This window comes from Ornithorhynchus anatinus, chromosome 10, assembly GCF_004115215.2.
Source record: "Ornithorhynchus anatinus isolate Pmale09 chromosome 10, mOrnAna1.pri.v4, whole genome shotgun sequence".
In the NCBI taxonomy this organism is placed as follows: domain Eukaryota; kingdom Metazoa; phylum Chordata; class Mammalia; order Monotremata; family Ornithorhynchidae; genus Ornithorhynchus; species Ornithorhynchus anatinus.
The window spans coordinates 58,491,188-58,497,272 of NC_041737.1; positions in this window are offsets into that span (position 1 = coordinate 58,491,188).

Here is a 6,085-nt window from a genome sequence, read left to right on the forward strand (position 1 = left end):
CCCGGGGCCTTGGTGTCCCGAGGGTTGGGGGCTGCGGCCGGGGCTAAGGGAAAGGCAGGCGACAGGGAGCGGGCCCGGGCCTCCACCGACAAATGCAGTGTGGGGTGGATGGTGCTGACGTTCTTCTAGCTTTCATTTCGCGAAGCCAGGCCGGGGCGGGTGTGCGGTAGGCCGGGGAGAGGGCAGGAGCTGGGAGCGGGGGGCGCCTGGGTTGCGGGGGCCGGGACGGATCGTGAGCACTTAACCGGGAGAAGCCCCCTTCTGTCCCAAGCACTTTAACCTCCCGGCCCGGTCTCGGGGGATATAGGGGGGAGTCCTCGCATCCCCCTCGCCCCACATCCATCTCATCGGAGGATCTCTAAGCGCATTATGGACTGCCTCGGGTGGGGTGGGAGGAGGGTGGTCAGGGACGCTTTATGATCATTTTTCCCCGCTTGGTGGGGAGGGTGGGGATGGTCCTGCCCTCGAAACTCGAGTTTTTCCCCTGCCACCCCGACCCAGTTCAAACTCCTGTGACTCTTGATCTTGACTTTCGATGACCTTTTTTTTTGTGGGAGAAGGGGGAAGGTCTCGGGGACCCCCAACCCCCGTGAAGACTTCGGGGGTGTACAGGGCTCCCCAACCAAGGACACGATCCGAGTCCGAAGCCCTCAGAAAGGAGGCTGAGGTGGGGTGGGGGCGATGGCCAACCCGTCCCAACGCCCTCCTCCCCGGACAGCAGCGGGGTGGGCGGGTGGGGACCCCGTCGAACATATCATTATAATGATTATAATTCTGATTATTTTCTTTGTGGGGAAGGTACACCGTGTGCGGAAACGTCTTTAGATTTTGTATGGGGGGCGGAGCCAAGGGACAAAGGACAAAGAACGCCTTTACCAAGATGGCGGCTCAGGGGAGGGACGGGATTGGCCAACATGCGGAGCACGTGACCGAAGTCAACATGGCCGCCGGCCTCTTTTCTGGTTGGAGGGGGGGGGGGTGTGGCTCTCACGTGACCCAAAACCAGCACTTGAACTTGAAACAAAATCGACAATAAAAACAAATCAAAAAGTTCAGACTAGCAAGCACCACGATCCATATTTCTCCCTCTAGATCCCCCTTCTTCACCAAACCCTTAGGGAGGGACAGAGCCTGGGGGGCGGCGATACAGGGCCAGGGGGGACCGAAGAGAAAGGTGGATGTGGGTAAGGGGGTGAGGTGGATCAGGGTGGACTTTTTTTGTGGGGGGTTTTTTGGTATCTGTGAAGTGTCGACTATGTGCCAGCCACTGTACTAAGCTAATCAGGTTGGATCCAGTCAATGTCCCACAGGGGGCTCACAGTCTTAAACCCCATATTACAGATGAGGTATCGGGCAAAGAAAAGTTAAGTGACTTGTTCAGGGTCACAGCAGACAAATGGCGAAGCTGGGATATGGGATAAGATGAGGAGGTGCAGGGCAAGGGTTCTTTGCTGTATTATAATACCATTTTGCATTAAGTCCCCCCCCCATCAATCAATCAGTATTTATTGAGTGCTTCCTGTGTATACAGAGCACTATACTAAGGGCTTGGGAGAGTAAATATAACAGAGTTGGTAGACATAGTCCTTACCCTCAATGAGCTCACAGTCTAGAGGGGGAGACAGTCATTAGTATGAATAAATTATGGATATGGACATAATTGCTGAAGGATGAGGGAGGGGTGAATAAAGGAGCAAATCAGGTCAATGCAGAAGGGAGTGGGAAAAGGAGAAATGAAGGCTTAATCAGGGAAGGCCACTTGGAGGAGATGAACCTCCAATAAGACTTTGAGGATGGAAAGAGTCACTGTCTCTCAGATATGAAGAGGGAGGATGTTCCTGGCCAGAGGCAAGACGATGCCAAGAGGTTGACGGCGAGATAGACGACATCGAGGTACAGTTGGCATTAGGGGAGCAGAGTGTGAGGGCTGGGTTGTAGACGAAAGGTAGGGAGGTAAGGTAGGAGGGGGCAAGGTGATCCAGTGCTTTAAAGACAATGGTAAGGAGTTTCTGTTTGATACAGAGGTGGTTGGGCAATCACTAGAGGTTCTGAGGAGTGGGGAAAAAAGGACGGAATGTTTTTGTAAAACAAAGTATGGACTGGAATGGGGAGAGACAGGACATGAGGAGGTCATCAAGAAGGCTGATGCAGAAATCACGGCAGTATAGGATAAGTGCTTGGATAAAAGCGGTAGCCCTTTGGATGGAGAGGAAAGGGCGAATTTTTGCAATGTTGTGAAGGTTAAACCAACAGGATTTAGTGATAGATTGAATATATGGGTTGAATGAGAGGGATGAATCAAGGATAACACCAAGGTTATGGGTTTGTGAGATGGCAAGGATGGTGGTGCTCTCTACAGTGATGGGAAAATCAGGGGGAAGACAGGGTTTGCGTGGGAAGATAAGGAGTTCTGTTTAGGGCATGTTAAGTTTGAGATGTTGGCAAGACATGCAATCCCCATGCAGGACTGAGAAGAGCTGGAGCAGATGGGCATGGGACACAGTGGGGGGAGTCAGAAGACCCGAGTTCTAATCCCAGCTCACAGGCTTAATCCCCATTTTACAGATGAGGTTATAGAGGCACAGAGAAAATAAGTGACTTGCCCAAGGTCACAGAGCAGACAAGTGGCAGATCCAGGATTAGAACCCAGGTCCTTCTGACCCCCTGGCCCGTGCTTTATTCACTAGGCACCGCTGCTTCTCCTTCCCCTCTTCTTTCATGGAATCATCTTTCATTCAATTGTGTTTATTGAGCTCTTACTGTGTGCAGAGCACTGTAGTAAGCGCATGTTCTTCCCCCATCGATGGTGGGCCCCATGTGAGACAGGCACCTAACCTGCTTGTATGGTATGTAACCCCAAATTTAGCAGGAAGTGCTTAACAAATACATAATTACTAACCCTATGTTTGCCCCCTACCTCTGTTGTCCCTTTTTGACGCTTAGAAGAGGTGGAGCAGAGGGGAGCTCACTAGTGGGAAAAAGAGGAAAAACCGGTGAGTAGCTGGGGCTGCACTCTGCCAGGGGAGTGGGAAAGGAGGTCAGGGGGCTGACTTGGGCCAGGGGGAGTGGACAAGATGACTCTGGATCTGGGAGAAGCCAGAACTAAATCCCTCACACCTCAGCTGTACCTGCCTACCCTGAAACCCTTGTTGAGACCCCTCACCTCAAATCAATCAGCCTGATGTGTCAGGGTGACCAGCAGTCCTGTGGGAGTCCCCAGCCTCAAGACCTCTGCTCCCCAAGGAGAAGACGACTAGGGCAGACTGCCCTCTCCTCCCACAAATGGAAATTCTGTCCCATTAAGATTGCGGCTCTCTGAAGCGAGGTTGGGCCAGTACCCGCTTGCTCCCGGGGAATTTCGTGGCACAGATGACAACCCCCAATGACCCCCCCCCCCCCACTCCCACCAGCTGCCATGGCCGGCTTCTTTGAGAGGATGGGTGCAGTGTCCCGAGAAGCCCTGAGGGCCTCAAGTCCCTGAGTCCCCTCCCTGAGAGCGGTTGCCAAGGTGACGCTAGGGGAGGAGGGACCCCGTTGGTGAGGAGGGCACTGGTCCCGGGCAGAGCGCCCGTCCGGCTTCACCCCGCCGCCCCTGGGGTGGGCGGCCTGAGGCGGCCCAGGATCTTGGCTGAGGTTACCACTCCCACCGCCCTCCTCCCCACTGTTTCCCACGCTCCCTGGCCGCGGAAGGAGGGCGGGAGGGGGCAGAGGCAGTCCTGGCTCCCATCCACTGGGGCTCCAAGGCGGGAGGGCAGCCAGCACCACGCATACGGTCCCCCTCCTGCCTGCTCCTCCCCTGGGGCTGCAGGCAGGACCAGCGATCTCCTGCCCCGTGATCGGGGAGGCCGGACTGGGCGAGAAGACCTCTCAGGCTGCTCATTGAAGGCCCTCAATTCCCTCTCCACTACTACTCGTCACTCTCCTCCCACGCCATCCCACTTCGCAGGCTTCATCAGACTTTGCCACTTGATGCAGGCAGGGAACACATCTAATTCCGTTGGATTGTACTCTCCCAAGTGCTCAGTACAGTGCTTTGCACATAAAAGCACCAAATGCCATTGATTGGACTGATGGATTTCCCCCCTTTCACACTAACCTATATGCCCTTCATTCTCAGCGCTTAGTACAGTGTTCTGCACACAGTAAGCGCTCAATAAATACAATTCAATGAATGAACGAATCTCTCTTGGTGGCCGACCGTTTGCTTTCACTTTCCCTCAGTCTGGAACTCCCTCTCCCTTCAAACCTGACAGACCCTCTCATCACAGCCCTTTGAAAAAATCACACCTCCAGGAGGTCTTCTGGATTTACCTCCAATTTCCCCGCACTATTTCCTCCCCCCACATGGCTACTTCAGCAACTCCATGTCACATCCACACTTGGGTATCCATCACCACATCCTGTATTACTTAGGTACACATCTTTTAAGCTCTTTAGCATCCCCCTAAATTATTTTTCTATCTACCCCTCAAGACTGTAAACTCCTCAAGGGCAGGGACCATATCTACTCTGTTCTCTCCTCATCACTCAGAGTGCTTTATTCTCGGGGGGGGGGGGGGGGGCTGACTAAATGCAACTGATTGGTTTGGATTAGGTGGGGGTGGTTTTCCCTAATAACAATAGCTGTGGTATTTGTTAAGCACTATGTGCCAAACACTGTTCTAAACAGTGGGGTAGATACAGGATGACATTGGACACATGGGGCTCACAGGGTTAATCCTCATTTTCTAGATGAGGTAACCGAGGCACCGAGAAGTTAAGTGAATTGCCCAAGGTCACAAAGCAGGCGTGTGGTAGAGCAGGGATTAGAGCCCACATCTTCGATTAGACTATAAGCCCGTCAAAGGGCAGGGACTGTCTCTGTTGCCGACTTGTACATTCCAAGCACTTAGTACAGTGCTCTGCACATAGTAAGCGCTCAATAAATACTATTGAATGAATCTTCTGACTCCCAGGCTCTTTTCAGTAGGCCACGCTGCCTCCTAGTTCCCTGCCCACCTACATCATCTCCCTGACCACGCAGAGCTCAGAATGGACACTGGGCAGAAAGGCCACCTTGCATCCAGCCTGGACCCCCAAGCATCTTGACTATACCCTACCCCTAGGCCCAGGCCCTCTAAGTTCGGAATCAACGTAGGACAGTAAGGGACCGAGATTGCATCTGGGATGTGGTCAAGACTTGGGTATGGGGCGGGAAGCACCAGGACTCGTCAGTCAGAGCTGGGCACCCACGTCCACTCCCCAGAGATGGCAAGGGTGAAGCAGCATCCCACCCAACGGTGGGCCAGCTATGTGGGAAGGGGCTCTGCGGAACCACTGGGCTAATCACAGACCCGGGCGGTGGGCCTGGGCGGCAAACTGAAGAGAAGGCTGAGGGAGGCTGACGTCCCGGGGTTCTGCCTGTACAGTGGCGCTCATGGGGCTTGACCTCTGTCCCCTCCCGTTCCTCCTCCTCCCTCCCAGATGCTCTCCGTTGCCCTTCTGGCCCAGGGTTAGGGGGCTGGGGTGGGGGCTAGGAATCCTCCCTGAAGCCGATCCTTCCTGAAAACCCAAATCCCCAGCCTGCCCTCCTCCTCCCTGAGAGCCAAAATGAGGATTGAAGCAGAAGAAGGAAGGGAAGGAGGGAGGGAGGAGTTAAGTACTAAACTAGTTTTGCTTCTGATTCGTGCACGTCCGGGAGGTTGGGGGTAAGAGAAGGAGAGAGCAAGAGCTGCAGCCCCCTGCCCCAGCCCTTCCTCTCCTCCTGGGCCAGGACCCAGGGTGGGGAGCAGGAGCTGACAGCAACACCCCCTCCCCCAAGCCAAGACCATGGTTCCCTCCCTGTCGCTCCCTTTCCCACACTCTCCTGGGCTCAAGTGTGCTGCCCAGGGCTCTCTCCACTCTGCCTATTCAGTCTAAATTAGTCACGACTGGACCTTGGCTCGGGGAGGAAAAATCAATTAGGAGGGGAGGAGGGGGAGAGATAGAAAGGAGGGGGAAGAGGAATCAGCTCTCCACCCCAGTCCCCCAACTCTGCCCCCTCCTCTCTCGCAGGAAGGGGGCGGGGACACGACACCCAGACCCAGGTTCCTGGGGAGGGGGGACA